Genomic DNA, 25129 nt, shown 5'->3' with positions numbered 1-25129 from the left:
TAATTTAAAATGTTTATTAAGGAATCCCTCCAATAAAGGGGTGCTTATAACTCCCGCTGTTGGAGGAAATGTTTTATTCTCATATAATTATATAGTTCAGTTGTTGATATGTCACATTTCTCTCTGAGGCCATGTTAGAAATATTTCTGTTTCATATAAATCTGACAGGTAATTATATTTGCTTGTTTTTTATATATATTGTCAGAATTGTAATTGGGTTTCCTTTCTAATTTCATACTCTTCCTTAATTTAACTAATATATAGTTTACAATTGCGTTGTCATTGCTGTTTCCATCAATATGAATGTGCTTTTCAAAATCAGTCATTCTTTCACCAATGCCCATTTTTCACTTTTTCGCTTAGAATTGGTTACTTTCACCGCTGTTGGATCAACCATGATTATTTGCTTACATGGCCTGTAACAAACAACATGACAATTAATCTTTGTGTCAAACTACATTTTTGTATTATTGTCTAGAATAAAGTGCAATGAAATCATAAATACACATTGGTTCACTAGAGGTATCTGCAATTTCATACCCTCAATACTTCAGGTTTCCTAATTGGGGCGCTTATGTGTGGTCTCTTATTACGTATTATACTTGTGCATTAGAATTCGTCAGAATTGCAAATTTACCAATATTTGGCAAATTTGATGATTCGTACAAAGCCATGAAACCATGGCCAAATCCCCCAAAAGTGGCCAAATATGATGCAAAAATGAACTTCTGTCAAAGTCTGAGCACTTTCAGTGACGTCATCCCACCTGATTGAAGGATTAGACAATAGGATGTCTCTTAAGGATGCCAGATTATGTCCACAGAGATGGAGAAGAGAGAAGATGAAGATCAAAGAGGTGCAGAAGCAGAGTGGCCGACAGAAATGGTCGGCAGAGAAGGTGGGGAAACATTTAGAGAATATGAGAGAAAGTGAATGAAAATGATGGGCAATGTGGCTAAGAAGAGTTGTTCATTTTGTTTTACCCTGGGGTATCGAATGGATACGATTCACCGTAATGAAAGGCTGTTCTATTTTCTGACTGATTTAAAATCGAGACCATTATTTTTACTATGGTATGTTTTTTTTCTTAGTAAGAGAGTTAAGATCTTGAATAGGTTAGACATTTTTCTTTTAGAACATACTCTAAATTGCAACATTGAATTAATACTCAAATCCTCTGATATCACTAAGAATAGCTACTGCTGTAGAAGCACTGAGAAAAATACTGTAATTCTGTCTTTAATTTACTCAAAATACGACAATTCTCTTTCAGCTTCCTTATAAATCTTTAAGCTGCTTTTAAACACTTCTTTTGAAACCCATTTTTAACCTTCCTTTAAGTAATCCGTTCTTTCCCACTTACACATCCAAGACATCGTTATTGTCGTTGATTGGAAGCGGCTGTAATAAGCAAGGAGTTGATCCCTATTTTGGTAGGAAAACTAAAGAACTAAAAAAAAATTTACAGTTTAAAATGTGAAAGCTGTTATGTGTTTAAAAAGACTATTATTGTAACAATACACCCATAAGGACACTTGGCTGTTATTTTATCATAGGAAAAATTGGCCATCTTTGCCATAGGCAAAAGGGGCTGCTGTCCCAGTCCAAAGTCTGAGACCTCAAGGACCCTTCTACAGCTGCCCCCTTTAGCACTACTTGGGTTTCCATCAACAGGCAAGAAAAAGTAGGGGCGAAGAAACCAGAAGGAAAGTTAGAAATCACTGATGAGAATACATTCTGTTCTTCCGTTGAATCATTCTATGTTATATCATTATTTAACTTCTTACTGAAGTGCAGGGGGGTTGCTCGTTTCCAAAAAGAGGTAGAATGTGCATCGTGCATGATGAAATTACATCACAATAATTTTTACAAGTCATGTGACTGCTATCTGGCAAACTCCACTAGGGACATTTGTATAGATAGTAGCTGAGCCTGATGCTTGAGAAATATTTTCTCCTCTGAATTAAGCCAGTGAAGGAGTCATTTTGTGATCTGAGACTGATCTTATGTTTGGACATATGCTACTTGCCTCCTTCTTCGCTTGTCAAGTGAAGACACAGGCTTCCAGGCAAGCTATGGCATTTCTAAATGCTGTCCCTCCTCACATCTGATCTTCATTCATGAGGACTATTTCTGTGCATTCGAAAGGCTATGTGGATTCCAATACAGCTACATCACACTGATGTAATTATACAAACTCAGTATGCTACGTACACAACCGATACAGCCCCGTGTCTCGTAACCTACAAGCCAATGCCTGCACTATGCCATTAATGACAGACGCAAAATAACTGTGGTTATAGCATCAATTTACAACCCATAGAACAAACTGCCTGCCACTAGACTAGGGCCAACAGGAAGTTACATATTAAAAACAGAAAGCATATTAAATTGCTTTAGGTGATTGTCCAGAAATGTTAAATTAGAGCAACCCAAGGAGCAGCACCCTGACCATATCTGATGATTCTCTGGGTTTGACCTTGAGTCTCTAGGCAAAGCCCTGCCTTCTGGGGTCAGCTTCTTCTTTCTCCAAAAAGAGAACCTCCATCTGACCATGCCTAATCCCAACTGGACATGTTGGGTGAAAATCAAGTTTCCCTACCTTTTCTGACAACGATTTTTGCTTCTGTCTCACAGCTCCATTTCTGTGTCTTGCATGATCTTCATCTCTTTTCTCCTCTCTTTCGTCTTCTCTCTTCTCTCTGCATCTTCATGGACATAACCTGTTGGAAATTTCTGCACACTTCTGCCAGAAGCTCTGCCATTGTGGCAGAAGTTCACACAAGCTTATCTTAGGGCAAAATGGCGGGGCTTCCGGTTCTCTAACTCGACTGTCTGCCATTTTGGAGGAAGTGTTCCCCAGGAGGTTATGTCTGCGGAGATGCAGGCAAAGAAAGGAGAGACGAAAGAAGAGTGAAAATAAAGGAGAGAAGAATAAGAAGACAAAGAACAAGAAGATACGAGACACAGAAGTGGAGCTGCAAGACACGGAAGTGGATGTGCGTGGCAGAGAAGGTAGGCAGACATTCAGAGAATGAATGAGTGAAAGAGCCTGCAAACTTCCATTTCATGGGGGGGGGTCTGACCTTTCCATCCACTAAAGGCTGTTTGGGGCTAGCTATGGCCCTACACCTGACTGTTCATGACACTACTTTCCCAGGATAGAGGGAGTTCCAGGTAGGGTACCCTTGGAAGTTCCAAGGAATTCCCCTGACTCTGACTGCCTTTCCAGTCCTACCCTCCTACCAACTCACTCCATGATTTATATTATAGCATGATGTCAGGAAAACTATAAAGGAGTAAGCCAAGCAATTGTAACTAAACCTTGTTTTAATCAAATGAAAATGTGTTCTTGCGAATGGAACTCAAGATCCATCTACACATCATCTGAATTGTATTTTTGTTCAGTGTTTTCCATACAGACTGTATACAAACCCTATGAATAAATCTATTATATGTTACAGAACTTTTAGTCTTTAATAGCGTGGCTGTGCTGTATAATGTTGTAACTACAAAAAGGTATGGGCGATAGATTAGCAGATTTCAAGGAAAGTCTAGTAGTTTAATAAGAAAACGGATTTCATGAATAGTTAGATAATTTTAATAATGTTTGATGGTGTTTCCCTTTATGCTTAAAAACAGCAATATTGAAAAGGAAAGGTTGATTTTCCCCAAATTATCTTCATTATTTGGTATATCGTGTAAGCTGCTTATAAAAATATTTTCAAAGGACAGCAAAGTAGTTTTAATCTAGCTCCTTTGGAATACCAAAGTAATTTTCTGTCTTTTTATTCACTGGGTAATTAAAAGATGAAGTAAGGTTTCATTAAAAAGCACACACATAAGTTGGAAACATTTGAAAGTATTAATCATTTTTGTTTTCGATCCAGGAAGTTTAACCATTAGGATAATTTAGTTTTAAAATGCAAATATATTACTGAATCGCATAGTGCTGCCAGATAATTTATAAATTATTAGAATTATTTAAATAAATAATTTGGGAAAATTAAAATGTATATTATTTTTGTTTCTTAATAAACCAGGGTCCGCCATTAAAATACAATGATCCCAAAACAGAATGAAAAGTATGATAACTATAAATAAATAAATTAATAAAATAAATATTTACCCCAGGAAGATTTTCAAGGTATTGTAATAATACAGTGGAGCTTATTGAACATAATATTTCCAGGTATAGATCAGACCCTTCCTAATTGTCATTGTGATCATTTCCTCCCATGTAATGTCTTAAGAAGAGGTTATTCTCCACCCTAAGTGATAAGCTACCAAATCTCAATTTTATACATGTGGATAGGTCTCACATTCAATAAATGAAATCGTGAGCACAATTATAAGAAAGGACTGAGAATTCAATATAGTAATTACTTATTTATTAACGATCACAAACATTACATAAATCCAAAATTAAGCAGAGTGTAATATAGAATGCATATTACAACTTATATACATTAAAAATAAGACTAAACATACCAGTCAGTCTCAATATGAAGTCTAGCTTCAGTCTCTCGGTCTGCCCCCATTATAAACAAAGATTATTATATAATAACTAGAGCTGCGTATCGCTACCTCAAAAATATTACTAACGGTCACAAAAAAATCAAGAGAGGAAAATTACCACCAAGGCCAAGTTGTTGGTAAAATATTCTAATCTTATAACATAAAAAAACATCTTATGTAACAGAAAATACTAGTTCTCCATCGTTAAATCTTAACCATACTTCTACTGAGGCGTGTAACTTTCCCTCTCCTTTAGCTGGGCAGAAGACTCAACATAGTGATAACGCGGTCCAGATAATAGCATTAACTTAGGAACAAAATTAGGATCACCATGTTATGAACCTATTGGCGAAAAAGGTGTTTCTGCAATTAAATGCACATCATGAAACACAAAACATTTACAATGTGACCACCATACATGATCACAAGTTAAATTTTCATGAGAACCTTGTAATTGATAAAAATCACCCAACTGAAATGTATAAGACTCTGAATACAGATGTAACAAAGTATTTCTCCACATCCCACCAAAAGGAGGTCCACTGCAAGCAAGCTAAATTGTACAGCCAAAGGTTCCATGGCTTACGATATTAACAAGTCCTTTTTGTTTAGTTTGTAATGTCATTTGGAAAATGTGTTTGTCTCTATTGACACATTCAAAGAATGATGGATACAAAATATTCCTCAAAGCCATGAGTTGTCAAAAAATGTAATTGGTCTTGAGATTCCTCGAAAGTAAGGTTTCCCTCGGTGTCAGAGTCGAATACGGCCCCACTGGGTGTAGCGGGAGGTGATATAAATCTTTCATATTCACTGTTGGAGGCATCATTATTTGTTGTATGCCAATATTGTTATCGAATTTGATTTTTGTGCTGTCCAATTTATAAAGACACGGAGGCTCATATTATGCATAACTCTTTTCTTTAATCCCTCAGCAGCAAAGAGAGAAAATAAAACAAATACAAATAGTAAACTCCTCCCTTTCTCCATATCACAGTGTACATCCCAAAACTCCTCCTCTTTTCTTTGCTGCTTCCCTCAGATAAGTACATGTTTTATTTGTGCTCCTCACTATAGAGCATAGTTATTACTTGTTTATACTTTATGTTAAGCACTTTATTTAGTGAATTATTATTATTATTTGTACATTGTTGTATTAATGTACTGCTGAAGTTTTCTTTATACATTCTCTATACCCTTATTCCCACTGCTTTTCTCTTCCCTTTTTTCACTCCTGGGTCGGTTGTGTCCCTAGGAGTTTACCCTCCCCTTCACCTGGGTACCCATTTTGGGCCCCAGGCCCCTCTTTTTATTACCAAACTACCGTTTTTTCTCTATTTCTATTATTTTCTCCGTTTTCGGCCGTCGCGCATGCGCAGTTTTTGCCGCGGCGGCCATTTTGTTGTAGCCTTCTGGGCATTTTTGAAGTTGTTCCCGCCCCCTATGCCCTCGTTTTGGCGCCAAAACGTATCATTTTTGCTTGGAACATCTCCCTCTATCACACCACACTGTCCTTTTACCTGCCATTTGGTTTTTTCTCTGCCTTGGTGAGTTACTTGCATCACTGACTCCTCACTACTCCCACTAGTTTATACTTGTAGCATGTCTCACAGAGATGGTGCCCAGACTGGATCTGCTGCTCCTTCTGATTTTGACTGTCAGGATGCCCCTACTGACATGAATTCTGAGGAATTTCGTTCCTTGTTTGACAGCACTATGCAGCGTTCTGTCTCCCTTGCTGTCCAGTCAGCCATGGGCCACATGTCCACTACCCTAGCAGATTCTATAACTTCTGCCATTAGAGCTACCCAGGGCCCCCAAACCCGGGACACTACAATGAGCGGTGGCCCTCTGGCCCCGAAGTCTGGACCCCCTAAAAAGGCTAGTGTTAAATCCAGACACACGATTACCCCGGCCTCATTAATCCCTGACACGGGCATGGTACGTCATGCACAGGATGGCACGGTCGCACCGCGCAAAAGAGCCCAGTACCGGGCAAAAATGGTACGCACCTGGAAAAAGGCAAGAGCCGAGGCTTTGAATTCGGATTCTGATTCCGACATAGAGGAGGCTTCTGAAGGGGAAGTGGGCATCGATCAGTCCACCTCTGACGATGAACCTATATTTGAAGTCCCACCTATCGGTGAAAGACCTGACCTTGATGCAGACGCTAATGCGCTGCTCGACCCCCAGGGCGAACCCCTGTTCGACCCTGATAATCTAATCCACCCCAGGTCAGCCGACTGGTTCCCAACGGAACACGTGGCAAAATATATAGCTGCCAGGGTTCGCCATCCCCTAGATAAAGCAACCCGCAATAAGTTAAAAGCCGAATGCCCCAGACCCACGGTCCCTGACCTGGCATGCAATACACCTGACGTGGATCCTAAAATCGCCCAATTCCTGGGAAAGACCGGCTGGAGGCCAAAGAAGGGCCTGGACTTTTCCCTACGGAATTGCCAGGATAAAGTTCTAGACGTACTGGGCCCTTGTGCCCGTATCTTTGAGATGGTGGAGGAGGCAATTTCTGGAGTGACCCCCCTGGACCTTATGTCCATAAGAGGGTGGATACAGCGGGCCATATGCTTAATAGGCAATGCCAATACGGCCCTAGCCAGTGAAAGGCGCAGGGCAATCTTAATTAAGATCGAGCCTAAGCTTGTTAACATGGCCACTTCTGAACCTGGTACCTCAGCTAAAGGCATGCTATTTGGGGACAAGTTCGTGAAGGACTTAGGCTCTTTCGTCCAGACATTCACTGCACTGGATAAGGCCCAGGCTAACATGAAGAGAGTGTTTAGCCCAAAGGTTTTTGGAGGGGCCGGCAGAGGTCAGGGCCGTCTGGCCGGCCGTTATCACAGGGGTCCAAACCACGGCTCCCGAGGTCCCAATACATCCAGGCAAACCCACCAGGAATACAGGCCCGCAGCTGCCCCATTCTTCCCGCAGAGGAGCCGCCCTTGGCAAAATCGCGGCGCAAGAGGATCATACCAATCCAGACGCCCTTATGGTGAGTACCCATGCACCCCTCTACCCTCCCAGGGTCGGGGGCAGACTGCGTCACTTTACTCACAATTGGCACAGATTGACTACAGACCCTTGGGTTCTGCAGACTGTAAGGGGATACCAGATAGACTTCCTTACTTCCCCTGTTCAGTCCGTATTTCCTCACGCGATTCATTTTTCCCCGTCAGACAGACTGTTAGTCACTCAAGAGGTTCAATCCCTCTTCAACAAAGGGGCGATCGCTCCCATTCCCATGAACTCCCCCGGTTTCGTAAGCAACCTTTTCATGGTTCCCAAGAAGGGTGGAGGCATCAGGCCTGTCATAAACCTCCGACCCCTGAATGCCTTCATCTCTTACCAACACTTCAAAATGGAAGGTATTCATTCCCTGAGGGATCTACTACGCACAGGGGATTGGATGGCGAAGTTAGATTTACAGGACGCGTACCTCACCGTCCCAGTGGATCACTACCACCGAGAATACCTTCAATTTGTATGGGACAATCAGAAATGGCACTTCACGTGCCTGCCATTCGGCCTATCTTCCGCCCCTTGGTGTTTCACCAAACTGTTAAAACCCGTAATCGGCCATCTGCGCCGGAAAGGAGTGCGTCTAATTATATATTTAGACGACTTATTAATTATGTCGCAGGACAAACACTCCCTAGAACGCCACTTACATTGGACCACGAGTCTGCTTCGGGATCTGGGTTTCCTTATCAACTGGGACAAGTCTATCCTGATCCCCTCTCAAAAGATGGAATTCCTGGGCTTCATGATAGACTCGGTGCAAACATCCCTTCACCTCCCGGTAGCCAAGGTCAGGTCGATCAAAAAAGAGATCAGGAAGGTCCTCCATCGACCACTGATTACGATTCGTCATCTTGCAAGGGTCATTGGCCTTCTATCCGCCTCCATTCAGGCGATCTTTCCCGGCCCACTTCATTACCGTGCTCTTCAGCGTTTGAAGATTCGGTCTCTCCGACAGGGCATGTCATACGATCACGCCATTCCAGTGGATTGCGAGGCTGCCGAGGAGCTTTCGTGGTGGCTTCAACACATAGATGGCTGGAATGGCAGGGCAATTTTCAGGACGGCCCCGGATTTAGTGATAGACTCGGATGCCAGCCTCCGGGGTTGGGGGGCTCGATGCGGAGACCGCTCCACGGGAGGGAAATGGTCCAGACAGGAACAGAACCTCCACATAAACTGCTTGGAACTGCTAGCGGGCGCATTCGCCATTCGCAGTTTCGCACAACATTCCTCAAAATGTTCCGTATTGCTACGTATGGACAACGTGTCCGCAGTCAGGTACATCAATCACCTGGGCGGCACGAAGTCTCAAGACCTGACCCACCTCGCGTCGGAGTTCTGGCATTTCTGCCTGGCCTCCAATATCTCGGTACAAGCGACCCACATACCGGGCATCTCCAATGCAGAGGCGGATTGGAACTCTCGTTTTCTGCGGGACCCGAGCGATTGGCGCTTACGTCAAGACATTTTTCAATGTCTCTTCACTCTCTGGGGCCCACTAGACCTGGACCTCTTTGCGTCCCGTCTGAACACACAGCGTCCGCGTTTCTTCAGTTGGAAGCCGGACCCAGACGCGATAGGCACGGATGCCTTCCTGCAATCTTGGCCGATGGGCAGACACTACGCGTTCCCACCATTCTGCCTCATTCCCCGCACACTGCTGCACCTCTGCAGACACAGATCGGAACTAGTCTTGATCACCCCTTGGTGGGATTCGCAGCCTTGGTTCCCGACTCTGTTGGAAATGGCCATAGATTCCCCACGGTTACTTCCCCAATACCCGGACCTTCTAACGAACATAGACGGTCAACCTCATCCGTTGTTAGTTCAGAAGCACCTTCCCCTAATAGCCTGGCTACTCTCCGGGGACCTTGGGTTGTCGCGGACGTTCCGCAGGCAACTCTCAATCTCCTGGAAGGAGCATGGGCACCTGGTACCAGACAGGTCTATAGAGGTGCCTGGAAATACTGGGTTAATTGGTGCATGGGACGACACGTGGATCCCGTATCTGCCTCTTTAAGTATGGTATTGCGTTTTCTTACTCAAATGTTTGAGGATGGTAGAGCCTACCGTACAATCAATACATATCGGTCCGCAATCTCGGCGGGACACGTGGGAGTCGAGGGTACACCGGTTGGTAAACACTCAGTCATTTGTCGTTTGTTAAAAGGCATTAGACTTTCTCGGCCTCCTCGTCCTAGATATAATGCGGTCTGGGATGTTACCTTGTTGTTACGTCTGTTTACCCGGTGGCCACCCAATGACGAACTGTCCTTACGCCAATTATCGGCTAAGCTGGTAGCCCTCTGTTGCCTCATCTCATGCAAGAGGGTGTCAGATGTCAGGGCTTTGGATATCTCCGGTAGATCTTTTACCCCCGACGGAGTCACATTTGATATCTCAAGGAGAACTAAAACATCTATTACCTCAGTTTCTTATCCTTCTTTCCCACATAATTCACGCCTGTGCCCCGTCTCCTGTCTAAAGGAATATGAATCTAGGACTAAAGATTTTAGAGACATCTCTCGTCCTGATCTATTTTTGGCATTACGCAGACCGCATTTACCTGTTCGAACACCTTCACTAGCTAGATGGGTTAAGTGGGTTTTAACTGAGGCAGGGGTTGATACTTCTATATTTGGGCCCCACTCTATCAGGAGTGCTATGGCCTCTAAGGCATTTACCTCTGGTTGCAGACTTGAAGATTTACTTAAAGCGGCCGACTGGTCTAGGGATTCTACCTTTAAGGAATTTTATTTTAGACCTACTATTCATTTTACCTCTAATGTTATTGCTCAGCTTTGAAGATGCATAATATGAGCCTCCGTGTCTTTATAAATTCTAAGATTTTACTAGTTACATGACGTAAGGTCATGATTTATAAAGACACGGAGGCGAGTATTATTCCCACCCGATGCCTTAGGGCTTGATTATGATTTATTATTTTATTTGCCCTCCCATTGGTTAAATGAATGTTTATGACTAATAATTTCTTATGTTTTAAAAGACAGGGGTCGTTTAATATCCTGTGGTAATACAATTTTGATGGCGTGATTTTACCATATTGTTTTTCCCTTTTTAGCTTGACAAGTATACGTCTGCTAAGAGAATGTTTGAATAAAGTCTCGTTGGGCTTTTTTGTTCGTGGATGATCACGTGGCGGTACTCCGTGTTCCGTTGGAGTTCCTTGAACGAAGATTCTGCTGCTGGATCTATGTTTATGACTGTTGGATATGTTATCTGAGCCATGTCAAAGAAAAGAGGAGGAGTTTTGGGATGTACACTGTGATATGGAGAAAGGGAGGAGTTTACTATTTGTATTTGTTTTATTTTCTCTCTTTGCTGCTGAGGGATTAAAGAAAAGAGTTATGCATAATACTCGCCTCCGTGTCTTTATAAATCATGACCTTACGTCATGTAACTAGTAAAATCTTAGAATTTTGGTGTGTTACTTTTAATAAGTGTGGTTAACACACCAAAATTGGACAAAAAAATCAATAACAATATTATATATATGATTGCTAACAGCAACCACACTCCTATTAGGCAGCCAGTACATGCTAGAACCTGGGCTTGATAGGAGTGTAATTACAGCCTCCCTATGCCATGCTATCCTCCCCCACACTTACACATCCATGCTATCACACACACACTCATTCACAAACATTCATTCACTCATTCATATACTCATATTCATTGCTCATACACCCTCCCCCACCCCCTTACCTGAACTGCAGATCTCTCATTTGCAGACTTCTGCAGGGGCCCTGCTGCTTCCCTCTCTCGCTATCTGTGCAAACAACTTCTCTTGTCCCACCCTCAGGGGAAGAAGGAACAGAGCAGAGTAATATGACATGCATTCATGTGACTCTGCTGGGTTCTTTTTCCCTTGGCAGGTACAAGAGACGCTGCTCACATGGTGTGCGACCAACGCACCATTGGATATGCTCGGCCGTGTGCTAAATCAACATAAAACATAGCGCAAGGCCGATTATACCTAGCTGTTGTCCGCTGGCCTTTAAGTGCCACCTCCTTATCACCAGTCTGGCCCTGCCAATCAGCCACATGGCAATGGCAGGTTAAGCAAAAGGACAGATATCCATTACTTTTTCACCATTCATTATCAGACGATTTCTGTAACCAGCCCATGCTCCCCACTGCTTCAACAACCCCTAAAACTCATACTGTTGGGAAGTATGTTATTGTTACGAGTGCCACATGAGTTTTTATGAAATATATTTTTCAAAGCTGTAGAATTTTTATGAAATATATTTTTCAAAGCTGTAGAGCTGTTAAAAAACAAAACAAAAAAAAACTGTGGGTTCTAAGGATTTATTTTTATGTTTTTTTTAGGTGACAGTTGCTGATTATTATGTGTCCACATACTTAACCTTTGCGAATCTTCAAACAATTTTGTATATTATATCTTGAAAACCCTATTGCCTCCACTACATTGAAGGGGATTTATAGTGCAGCCTTAGTTTATAGTTTTAAATCACTGGAACAAAGAACTTGCTGATGAAGAGAAACAGAGAATGAAGGTCATTAACCAGCAGATACAGGATTTTTCTTTATGCTGTTTCTTAGCTTTAAAGTGAGATAAAGAAAAAAATATATATTTTTTTACAGAAGTATAAGATATTTCAATAGGCGATTTTATATATACATGCACACCTACAATGCACTGGTCGTGTGTACCACATTGACATGGACAAGCCCAACCCTTACATGATTGTTAAAAAGTGCATTATTTATCAAGCATTATGATTAAGAAACAAATATAAACAAAGAGGTTAAGAATAACCTTTATTTTTTCTAAATTAAAACAGACTTATATAAATAAATATAAAAAGTGCATACCTGGGAACTTACTTTTGGAGGGGTGGCTTTGTGTAGCAGTAGACCTAGACATGCGGTGGTTGCAGATAGCTGTAGAAATATCTGTGGCTGCCTTACATTTTCAAGTAGTAGGGGAAATGGTTGGGGAGTGGGAGTAGACACATGACCTGGAAACCCACTAGTATTCATTCACTGGGAGACTGGGTCAAACCAATCATAGCCCTACCAAGCTTTTCTATGCATTATTAGGTCCACTAATAATAACTAATAACTAATAATATGTTTTTAACGAGCTATATGGTAAATAGCTATAAGAAATTAGCTATAAGAAAATGTTCTGAAATAAATCCAAGTTAAAAACAAAGAATGATTTTTAAAATTGATTTTTTTACTACATGTCAGTGCTTAAGCAAATTTTTTTAAAAATGTTTATCTTAAATGATTGCAAATCTTCCAGGAATTTATCGACCCAACAACTGTGTTAATTGCCATTACCGTATAGAAAAAGATATAAGCCTGACCTAAACATAATCAATATTTGCCCGATGCTATAGGATTGAAAAAGGCTGCTGGCTGTGCAAAAGTGCACCAGTGGCCTTTAGTATTAGACACCTTCATTGACTTCAATGGGCTCCACATGATAGGGGTGTTGCGAGGGAGGGCATGTTGTAGGGGTCTGTGCTTGTCAAAATGTAATTTTACTTTTTTACCCTCCCCTCTTGTTCCAAATGAGCAGAAGGTGGGGGGGATAAAGATTTCCCCAAGGGTAATTTACTTGGGTTTTAACCTCGCCATCCCACTAGGAATGTGGTGAAAAATTAGGGGGATTTTTTAATATATTATTTAGTATATAATATAACCCCCAATATTCTTTAGTTATTCCTTATTCTACCATGCACAGGGTTAACATGGGGCCCTGGGACCCTCATTTATTTATGTGTTTATTTTATTAATTAAGGGGAACTCTGGGGTTATGAGAAAAAGTTTAAAATTTGGAACAAAGGTTCCAACTGCCAATTGCAGACATCCAACCAAGTGCAGACATCTTGTATCTACTGCATCTGTATGTCCAGATTATGTAATTTTCTCTGCCTACTAGCAAGTTCTGCCCGTGTATTTATGTTAAACTTTTTGATTTGCATAAAAACACGTTTTGTGCTTGTTTAAACAAGGTCCTGATTTCTTGATTTCACTCACATTGTTAACCTAGGCAATACCCAACACATATTACTTAACATGCTCAGCATTGACTGTGCCCAGATATCACTCTTCCTACTGAATAATTGTTTTGATCTTTTTCACATTCATTCTTTGCTCAATCTGCTCAATTTGTGATTTACAGAGTTCAAGTTTGTTGGGTACTCCAATCAGCATTTTGTAGTTGTTATTGATTGCAACTCTCCTTGTTACCTTCCAGTATCTTGTTGGCTGGGTGTTCCACACTCATCAGGTTACCACCATGATACTCACAAGAGGAATCCTGCATAAATCTGAGGCAGTGTGTTTACCTGCCTAGGAACCTAAGATATAGGTTCTATTCCCCAAACAGGACTTTTAAAATATTAACTTTGGGGTCAAATGCCACATGTCTTAATATCAGCAATAGTAAAGGGAGCTACCCAGTCCCTCAATATCCCCCAAGTCAACCCATTCTCCAGCAATTGTAGAAGACTTGTGGTACAGGTGACAGAGCCATTTTATAGGGATTTAAGTAGTGCTGCTTTGTGTAAACTTTTATAACTTCTCTTTAAATGATATATGTTTAGTCATTATAATACTTTTATAAGTAAGTAAAAATCCAAAAAGGGCAGGCTAGGGCCAATTGGTTCTTTTCTACTGACTATATATGTAGTTGTGATTCTATGTAATTGGCACTGAGTAGGCACTAAAAACTGTTAATAAAAACTCCATAAATATGGTGGACCATCAGGAGAAATCATATGGAAGATCTGACTACAAAATCAGACACCGCAAACTGTACAAATGTTAAAGAGCGTCCATTTTCTGGTTCCAGGTTCATAAATAATGCAGTGTAAAAGCAAGGCCTCAGCTGTTTAATGTCAAAACTCACAAAACATAATGGATTTCGGTCACAAAAAAATCAAAAGGTAAATAATATATAATTAATATCACTATAATTCAAGTGTTAATAAATATAAAAGAAAGGAAAATGGCAGTATATTATTACCTCATGTATTAAATACAGTAGTTACCATTGCAAATTGCTGGCTAAAAGAACAAAGCAGGTACTGCACAGTACACAGAGATCTAAATGAAAGTAGTATGCTTAGAATTTTATAGCTACGTCAATGTATCAATGGGAAAAATGGGAAAAGTCGCAAACTATACCCTTTGTATCTTCCTGTATTTATAAAAATGTTTCTACTATTTAAGAAATGTTGCTCGGGACAGATTTGTTTTCTCCTGTCTGTGCTCAAACTGATTTTTAACTGTATTTATATCGGTCCTGATAACGATCTCTTGTCTTTGCCAAGGCCAAAATGTTACTAAGGATATTGATGTGAATAAATCCTGCATTGTTTTTTTTCTTTCTCAGGGGATTTCTGTTGACTAGAGACATAATCACAACACACTGTTGGCCCATTATGGGATATAAGCTGCTCAAACAACACATAGATATACACTATGTGGACATTAATATGTAGCTGGTCCCCCCTTTAACAGCTTCAACTCTTCTGGGAAGGCTTTCCATAAGATTTTGGATTGTTTCTGTGGGGATTTTTGCCCATTCATCCCGTAGAGCATTTGTGAGGTCAGGCACTGATGTCAGACGAGAAGCCCTGGCTCGCATTCTCTGTTCCAGTTTATCCCAAGGTATTCAATGGGGTTAGGGTCAATGTGTGGGCCAGCCAAGTTCTTACACAACAAACTCCTCCAATTATGTATTTAAGGACCTATGCTGCAAGGCATTCTGTGTAGGTGTATGCAAATTAGGTAAACAATGATCACTTTTTTGCCTCTATATCCACTTTATATGTGGAGGCCCTGGTGCTTTGCTGTGAAGAATGTGTGAAGGTGCTCCTAGTGCTTAATCTTCTGAGGAGGCACTCCCCGAAGAGATATGTCTTCTATTCCTTCTCTCTCAGACATTGGCATGAATGAGGGCCGGGTCCTCTTGGTCCACTGGAGGACCACCATAACCTCCAGGAAGATATGGGAGCCAGAAGGCATCAACCCACTCTCCCACCAAAAAGCCAGGATCCAGCTCCACTGCAGCATCTTTCAGTGTTTAAAATCTGTGAAACAGTGTCATTATCCATTTTGCTCTGTGCTGCTTCTTGCAGTCATTAAAAAAAAAACACAAAAACTATTTACAAAAATCACAGGCACCTGTGCACACAAACAAGTGCAATCATGAGGTAAGATGAAAAATGTCATATTAAGCCCCATGTACTGTGCATTGAAAATGGAAATCTAAATGATACAGAACCCGTGGCAGACGACACTATCGTTTACAGCAGCATGCATAGCATAGACATGTTAGTGTTGTGATCAATACGTGTTGGTATCAGCCAAGTCTCCGTCGTTTGGCTGTTGGCTAATGTAACTGTGCCCTTTGAAATTGATAACAGCATCGTATCAGTGGAAAACAGTGAATGTCTCCTAGTATAAAAGCATGTATGACCTTAGCTAGACAGACGTGTGCGACAACACATCAAAAATCAGTTTGAGCAAATGCATATTAACATATCCTATGTCCTTGTTTTTTGTTTACATTCATAATGAAATATTTATTCAAGCCTGTTGTAGTTTTGTATGTGCTGACACTATCTTGATCAACCATGTAAAAGAGCAAAGAAAAAGCGAGTGACCTTCTACAAGACATTGTTTCATAAATTAAGTATTGAATTTATTTCAAATACGCTGAAATTCTTGTTTCTAAAATTGTTCTGTTAATGTAGTCGCATGTGAGATATTGTGTTATATATGTATCAGGTTAAATATAAATACTAAGTAAATAAATATAGTTGTAACAAAATATAGCTGAATCCGCAGCTTATCGTTTTTCTCTCTGTTCTTGCCATATCTTAAAATGATTCAAAAAACTGACCATGGAAATCTTTAAGATTTAAAATCTTATTTTACTAGTGAATTTACATTATGCTATAAGCTGTTGAGCTACTTTAGAGGGGATTTTTCATTTAGATAGTCAGTGCTTTTCAGATTTTAGAAAAGAGATTATATGAAATACGATTTGTCTGCAAAGTATTCCAAAGGAGATTTTTTTCCACAATGTGAAGCTCTGCAAACCGTTGTTTCTCCAGGACTGAATAGAGAACCTTTTCAGATTTTTTGGTAATGCCCTAGTATGTCATATGTAGGGTTAACAAGCTTTCCCCTCTATTAAGTCAAGCTTATACAGTCTACAACTGATTCCCCTTGTTAATATAATTTAATGATATCTGATCATCCTAACTGATGCTTTTTTCTTGCTATACAGTGATGTATTAACCTGTCATGCTGCCCCAGGCCCAACCAAGAACAGCCCCCCGACCCCCCCCCCCGATCAGCATCTGCACCAATACAAAAGATTTGCCACTTTCATAGTGTAAATGAGCAGCAGGACATAAGGGGAGCTGATTGTCCAAGACACTGATCTGCCCCCCAGTTTGGCAGCTAAGGATTAGTCGACCTAGGCCAGTTCAGAGGTCCTAACAAGTATGATTTTCACGAGGACTGCTTATCTAAACCATTTGTGAGTCACTGCAATAGGCTATAGACAATAGACGTTAGACTATTAAAAAGTTAATACTTTAAGATTCACCGGGTTAGTGGTAGGCCTGGTGGACCAAACTTGGAATCCTCTTCTCTAGATTGTACAATTATGGGGCAACTGCTTTAAATTTCAGTGATGTGTTTATTTAAATGAAGTTGACAGTGGATGTATACATAGGAATTTATAATGTAATAAAAAAACATACTGGGTTGTCCCACATTTGCTACATAAGATAGCTTGGCTAGTGAAACCACTACAATGGTATTTCCCCCTTGTCAAAGCTGCAGATGTGCGGAGTTTCATTAGGTGTAGCTGTGGGCACACTGCCATGTATGCCTGCTGATTGAATTCAACTACAGCTAAAGGCCAAATAATTATAATTATTTGGAGTTCATGGTACAATACATGCCCCCAAGGAATGCCATTCAAATTGTATCAGTCATAGTAACAATGATTTTATGATTACATAATAAAGGCAATACTCAATTAGGGAAAGACATGAGCAGAGAGAGATGTCCTCTGTATTCATGTTTGTTTTGTAAGGACAATGAGTACATGAGTCATATATTAGCTGCAGATAAAAACAGAGCAAGATATTTATGCTGATAAAAAGGCTGACATAGTCATAAAAAAGTTATTCATTTAAAATTGTATGTACATATTATTTTAATATCTATCTATCTATCTATCTATCTATCTATCTAGAGCGAGAAGTATGTGATGGAGTCAAAAGAGTCATAAGCTTCTTAAACTCAAATAAACACTAAGAGGGGGTAGAGAGTGTGAAGAGAGAAATTAGCTATCAGGTTCTTTAATATTTAACATCCATAAGCCACTGAGCATGAGAATGAATTGAAGGGTTCTAGTTGGGACCTATCCATCCCAAGGGTATTTCATTACCCCTTGCCCCAATGCATGCTAAGTAGGTAAAGAGAGAGGTCATTGTTGCATGTACTCGCATAGGTACAGAAACCATTTACATATTATCATTTTCCCTCTAGATTGTAAGCTTGCGAGCAGGGCTCTCTCCACCGAATGTATCGGTTTGTCTTAGTCTGTCAATTCTTGTCTTGTCATATGCCTTGGAGTTAAGTTTTGTATTAAGCACTGCGTAAACTGTTGGCGCTTTATAAATAAAAGATAATAATAATAATACTGAATTATATACAAGGGAATGCAACTATTGTCATTTCTGGTGATAACTCAACTGGCCATTAAACGCCTTAGTGCCCAGACGTAAATATGCAGTATGATGACCAGTTTGTCTTAAACAAGGTATCAATAGCTTTACCTGTCCTTAAAACAATTCCATAGGTTTCTGTAAGTAAAGTGTAAGCTTTATTTAAGATTATTCATTTATTTATGATTTCTGACAACTACGACAAAATTACAATTTTGCACGGCCTCCCAAGGGTAGAAATGTGTCTTATACAAATTGTTGGCATCATTTTTAAATTGCTCTTATTTGTTTGTCATGGTTATTCTTGTGCTTTCACTCGCTCTTTTGTACAGCTTTTAAGATATTCAATTACATTCCTGAGATATGCAAGTTATGTCTGTCCCTTTCTTTTACATTAACGACTCTTAATGATATGGCCATTACTTGGAATCCATTTATCAGCAATGATGACTAAGCTTAATGGAGGGTTTTGCATGAAGTGGATATCTATTACACAATGTAGGGAATTACAATTGTGGCAGAGATCACAAAAATAATTATAGTACAGTGCGTGTGGAGGATGTATAACATTTAACAGCATGAAGGTATATTTAAGATCTTTACATTTAGTGGCGTAAAATCTGTCAATGCCGTAGAACTATTTTTTAAGTATTACCTAATTATGCCAAATAAAATAATTTCAAAGGATATTGTAATGATGGCTACAGCATTAGGATATTTTGTTATATAACAGAGAGCTAAGTGCTTACTTCGTTGGTCATATGAACTGAGGAGGCCAGTCGTGTATCTCATACACTGTACTTACATTTATTTATATAGTGCCCATTGATTGTGTAGTGCAATGACATGGTGACCATGACATGTTGGCACGCCAACCGTTCTCCCTATGAATGCTTTTTGTGTGTGTATAGGTTGGCTGCCAATCAACTGCTGAACTAATCAGTTGCACTTTTCTTACCTCCAAGGAATATTCCATGTTGTTCCAGTCAGGGACGGTCTTAGCAACAACCTGGGTAGCTTTAATCAGGGGGACACCCACCTATGGAGGAGCAAGGCTAGTTCTTCCTATAACCTGAAGAGCGAAGTCTGCTTTGGTGCTTCCTCACACTATCTGCTGGCGACCTATGCTGAACACTGAAGCTGTGTGCATTGTTAGGGAGCACTGAGAGAGCAGACCTCATGCTCCGACCATGGGAATCAAGAAGATGGGAGTGAAAATGGTAAGAGATGGTGAGAAAGGGGGAGAAATAATGAGAAATACAAGATATATGGAGAGAAAAGAGATTAAGAAAAATAAGAGAGATAATAAAATAGGGGAGAGAGTAAGTGTGGCTGCAAAGGCAGGTGTAAGTCAGCATGATTGTGTGGAATGGCAAGCTTGAATTTGCGTTTGTATCTATGGAAAGGCATTGTTTAGGTGTGTGTTTTCACAGCTTATTCATTACTATTGCTATGTTAGGTCTAAGGGAACAGACTATCCATGCCTATCCCTGGTTAAAATGAGTGTGTGTGTCTCTGAGGGTGTCAGTGTACAGGGTTAAAACAAGTGTGCGTGTGGATGTCAGTGTACAGGGTTAGAGTAAGTGTGTGGGGGGTTGATGGTATACAATTTAAACTGTTTATGTGTCCGTGTACAGTGTTAGACTGTGCGTATTAGTGTATGGTGTTTATGTAGGGAAGGAAGCACCCATACAGATCGGGGTACAGGTCCCACAGCCTATGCCTATAATTAAGTCCGACTTGGAAGAAACGCGTCAGGCTGCTCTCTGGCGATCCTTCTCTGCTCCTATGTTTTATAGTTTTTTTACTTTTGATCTATTAAAAACTATGTCTTAACTTGAAGAATTTTGCCTTCGCCCCCTTCTATGAACGCAGTGCAGTGTTTTGGTGAAGTGTCCATATAGACTTTGGAAAGATTACTAATGAATGTGATAAGTTTAGCTCTATTACATTTAAAAAAAAATCCACACATGCAAATGTGTATGTATATTTACACAACCAAATAACACATTGTGGCGGGGTGTAAGATGCTCACAGGAACAGTGCACACTGAATGGCATAACCAAGTAGCTGGCATTGTGTACAGGAACGTCTGCACAGAGTATGGGCTATGCGAGATTCCACAGAAGGATGTGGAGAATAGCAGGGCTAAGATTCTCTGAGACTTTCAGATCCAGATGGACAAGCACGTACTGGTCAATCAACCTGATGTTGTGGTGGAAGACATGGACCAGAAAACAGCAACGGTGATAGATGTAGCGGCGCCAAGTGACAGCAACGTTAGAAAGAAGGAGAATGGGAAACAGAAGAAGTACTAGGGCCTGAAAGAAAAACTAGAGAAGATAGGAGCACTTGGGTCTGCGATTCCTAAGCTGGGAGAGTGGCTCCAACAGATTGTAGGAAAGACATCAGAATATGGCAGAATCTGTGCGTGTTGTAAAAAATAAATATAAATATATATATATATATATATATATATATATATATATATATAGACATTTAACTATATAACAATCTCTCTAAAACTGATATCTCCAGCCAATCTTATTGTAACTGGCATGGCTGATTTCATTCATAGCACATTGCATTGCACGGTGATATGTGTTGACACTTTTTAAATAAATGGTAGTAATTGCTATCTTCTCTCCAGCAGTGAGGAATATATTGCTAATTATATTTGGTTATGTTGTATTACAGAACACGGCTAACCTAAGACCCTAGCCTACCCCACATGCTAATATCTATTAATGAACTTCAATGGTACTGTTGTATGTTTATTCAGTAAATCGCCCCGCACGACATCAGGAGACGTCTAAAATAATGAAGAAAATCTCTTCTATGCATTCAGTGATTCATCTGACAAACTAACAATTACTCCTACTGGCTCTTCACGCTTGTCTTTAAATAAACAATTTCTTAAATCATTTAGTGACTTTCCTTTGGTCACCTCAGCTAGATTAATGTTACATTATATTTTGTGGTTTTTGCACAATGCAGATCATTGGAAAAAGGTATTTTATATTCATGAGTGACTTTTTAAGATTTTCTGTTGAATAAAGTATTAGTTTTCCTGATGGCAGGAACATAAACAATAGTCATTTTAATGGAAATAGGCCTGAAATTAATGACATTTCAAAAAGGAAAGTTCTTGTCTGCTGATATCATGGCAAATGTTCTTAAATGTCACATACATCATGGCATCACAAGCGGTCACATGATGTCACCACCATGATGCACTTGACACAAATAATTATACTCAGCACTGGAAACCCTTTTTTCCATCATTTTTTTTTGGATTTGGCTTATATACATTTTGATTTCATTTACTTTTCATATTATTAGTTTATGTAAACCCCTGTATATTTTAGATCAATCTATGTAAGTTTTATTTGAAATGTGAATTACCCTTTAGATTTTTTATTTTTTTTGCAAAAGTGATCAAATACATCTCTGTATGTAGATGGAAGTTGAATTGTGATGTCAGATTCACTGAAAATTTAGAGCAACATGTAGTCCTTGAACAGCTGCGAGAACAATAATCCTTATCCCTTGTATTATGCTTACATATTTTACTAGATCTACAATAAAAGAGCAGGTTATAAAACAAACGTTTGATTATGTAAAGATGGTTCTAGTTGTCATTGTATACCTTGTTGGTGCCGATTGCCCAGGTGAAATGCGTGGCCTCACCGTGGTAGCAGATTCACTCATGATGTAAATTAATCCTATATTTTCCAAAAAATATTTTAATGCCTTTATCAGGAGAATAGAACAGTAAACAGATGGCGAGTGTATATAATCTGGATTAAAAGAAAAAAGATTAGATCCATCAGGATGAGAAAAGATATAGAGCATAAGCATTGTTCATATACTCATATGTTATGATGAAATGTTATAGAAAAGGACACACCAACTTGATATATGAGGGTTACTATATTAAAATATACATTTTTAAACTGTGTTAAAATGTACAAAGGGCGATTATTTTGTTGGTGCTCGGTCTTAGTGTTGATTCTTATATTTGAAACAATTTATAGCAGCGTTAGCTGATGGAAGTTGAGTCACTCAAATGTTTGATAGTTGGTTTATTGCATGGATAAATTGCGAGTGGTCTCTAGTGGAGTTCCAGAAGTAATAGGCAATCTAGCCGCACTATAAGGTCAGATGCAACTAAATAAAATGACAAAACAAAGATTTTTTTTTATTTGCTAATAGTGGTCGCTGAAGGCCAAATATGTATAAATATGGATGTATGTGAATGTAATTTGGATTAATTTGTAATATTGCAGGCACACAAATTACTTTAGTAAAAGTCAACTGAGGATTCTCAATGGATTGCCAACATTTATTCATTAAAAAGGCAACAGCCACAGGAAAGGAGGAACAGAAAACCCACAGGCATTTGGTCTTGGGTAGGGAGTGGAATTTACTGGGATATCTTTCTTGTAGTGATGTCTTGTAGTGATGTCTTCCCTCATGCAACACCGGTGGTGGTGTGATGAGCATGTGAGAGTCACTTATGATAATATCCTATCTTGGATTTGTCTTCTCAATTGTCCGCCATACATTTTTTATGTATGGGCAGCTGTAGATTACCATGTCAGCAGTCTTCACTAACCTAAAAAAGAAGGAACTCTTAGTTTTTTCCATACAATAACATATTCTCGTGTTCTTATAAATGTTTAAATTATTACAGGTTTGCTTTGTATAGATATTTTCCTTTAAACTGGTTACTTCGGGCACTTGATTTCCATACCACGAGAATCCTGACCTTAAAGACAATGTTGTGTGATCAGCCAAGCTATAAGGACATAATAAAAAGTAAGTACTTTCTTCACTGCTGCTGATATAAATTGTTCAGCATTCTGCTCAGAGTCCACAGGGATGTACAGCGATTAAAGCAATATTGCATTTACAGGTAAGAGGTGCCAAGTAGCTTATTTCTGCCAAAACACACTAAAGGTTTTAAAGCAAGACTAAGATACATTATGTTTTCTTGGCTCAGATGCGCATGAGTTCCTGAGCATGAGGCTTCTTTGTTTACCATCATTTACATTACAAGCTACAGTTCTTGATTACATTTTACTATTTCTCATGATGCCTGGATTTTGCAAGTGATTTGGTTATTTGCCACCTTAGTTACGGGAATAATTTTTTTCTAGCTTTTGTTAATTGAATACATATTTATGATACTTAGTGCTATAACACTCTCATAACTTCTGTGGGTTCTTTAAATTAGCAAGCTGAAACAAAATAATACATTTTAACAGGAATACAACCCTTTCTGGTCTATTGATCAATGGTTATAATGAAGTACATTAAGGTAAGAATTTTAAAAAGCATCCTTCCTTGATGGACTTAAACTTGCTTAGGATGCAGTGCATATGTGCAATTTTCAATGTTATCATACATGGCCACCCACTTAAGCTATTGAAGCCCATGGAGCAGCGCAGCTTAGTGGAGTGGGCCTTGACAGAGCTAGTGAGTGTGCATGAAGGAGTGATTTAATTTAATTGGTGCAATTTTGTTATAGGCGTGGTTAACATTAGGGGTATATGAGTGGAAGCCATTTTGTAAGAGGCTCACTTAACTGTTTTTCCAAATCTGGTTGTCCCACCCTCCCTCCCTTTAATAGGTGGTTGGGGAGGTGTCTACCCCGTTATTTCACAGCAGCAGGGATAGTTTGGGATAATTGTTTTGGTACAGTGGGTTTTGGCTTAGTTTTACTATTTTTACTTGGTTCAATTTAGTTTGTTAGGTTTCGAGCTGGTCTGTGGCTCAGAACCTGAGGTGGTGTAGGGGTGTCTTGGTATGCCCCTGCATTGGTTATTATTTGGTTAAATGTTGTGGTGTAGGGGTGTCTCGGTATGCCCCTGCATTGGTTATTATTTGGTTATTCTGTGTGGTGTAGGGGTGTCTCGTTATGCCCCTGCATCGGTTATTTGGTTAATTTGGGTGTTGTAGGGGTGTCTCGGTATGCCCCTACATTTGGTTATTATTTGGTTATTCGGTGTGGTGTAGGGGTGTCTTGGATGCCCCTACATGGGTTATTATTTGGTTAAATGTTGTGGTGTAGGGGTGTCTTGGTATGCCCCTGCATTGGTTATTATTTGGTTAAATGTTGTGGTGTAGGGGTGTCTCGGTATGCCCCTGCATTGGTTATTATTTGGTTATTCTGTGTGGTGTAGGGGTGTCTCGTTATGCCCCTGCATCGGTTATTTGGTTAATTTGGGTGTTGTAGGGGTGTCTCGGTATGCCCCTACATTTGGTTATTATTTGGTTATTCGGTGTGGTGTAGGGGTGTCTTGGATGCCCCTACATGGGTTATTATTTGGTTAAATGTTGTGGTGTAGGGGTGTCTCTGTATGCCTCTACAGTGATCAATGGTTTCATGTGGAGGCACTTGGTATGTGGTGGTGCCGATGTTCATACGGTTAATATGTTTATAATTGGGAGTCATTGTCATTGTTTATGAAGGGGAAATATGTTATCGCTGTTTAATTGTGATGGTCTGTTTTGACAATGACTTATTGTAAATTGTTAATAAAGCTGTGGAAATTATATTTGCACTCTGGTATGCGTGTCTTTTTTGGGGAAATGTTGGTTTGTGGGTACAGTCATCCTGGGGCACATTGGATGGGCCTGTCATGCATTTATGTCTCTTTTACAATCATAAAAGCATATAGTTTCTCCACTGCTGCAACCAGCACTTTGTAATGCATAAACTCCTACAGTCTGTAATAATTTTAGCCTTTAGAGGGATCCTAGGATTAGGATGCAAATTGCTGGCAGAGGGGTTTTCATGTCCTATTCCC

The sequence above is a fragment of the Spea bombifrons genome, chromosome 8 (genome assembly GCF_027358695.1).
Source record: "Spea bombifrons isolate aSpeBom1 chromosome 8, aSpeBom1.2.pri, whole genome shotgun sequence".
Taxonomy (NCBI): domain Eukaryota; kingdom Metazoa; phylum Chordata; class Amphibia; order Anura; family Pelobatidae; genus Spea; species Spea bombifrons.
The sequence above is the reverse complement of the archived record's forward strand: the minus strand, read 5'-3'. Positions refer to the sequence as shown.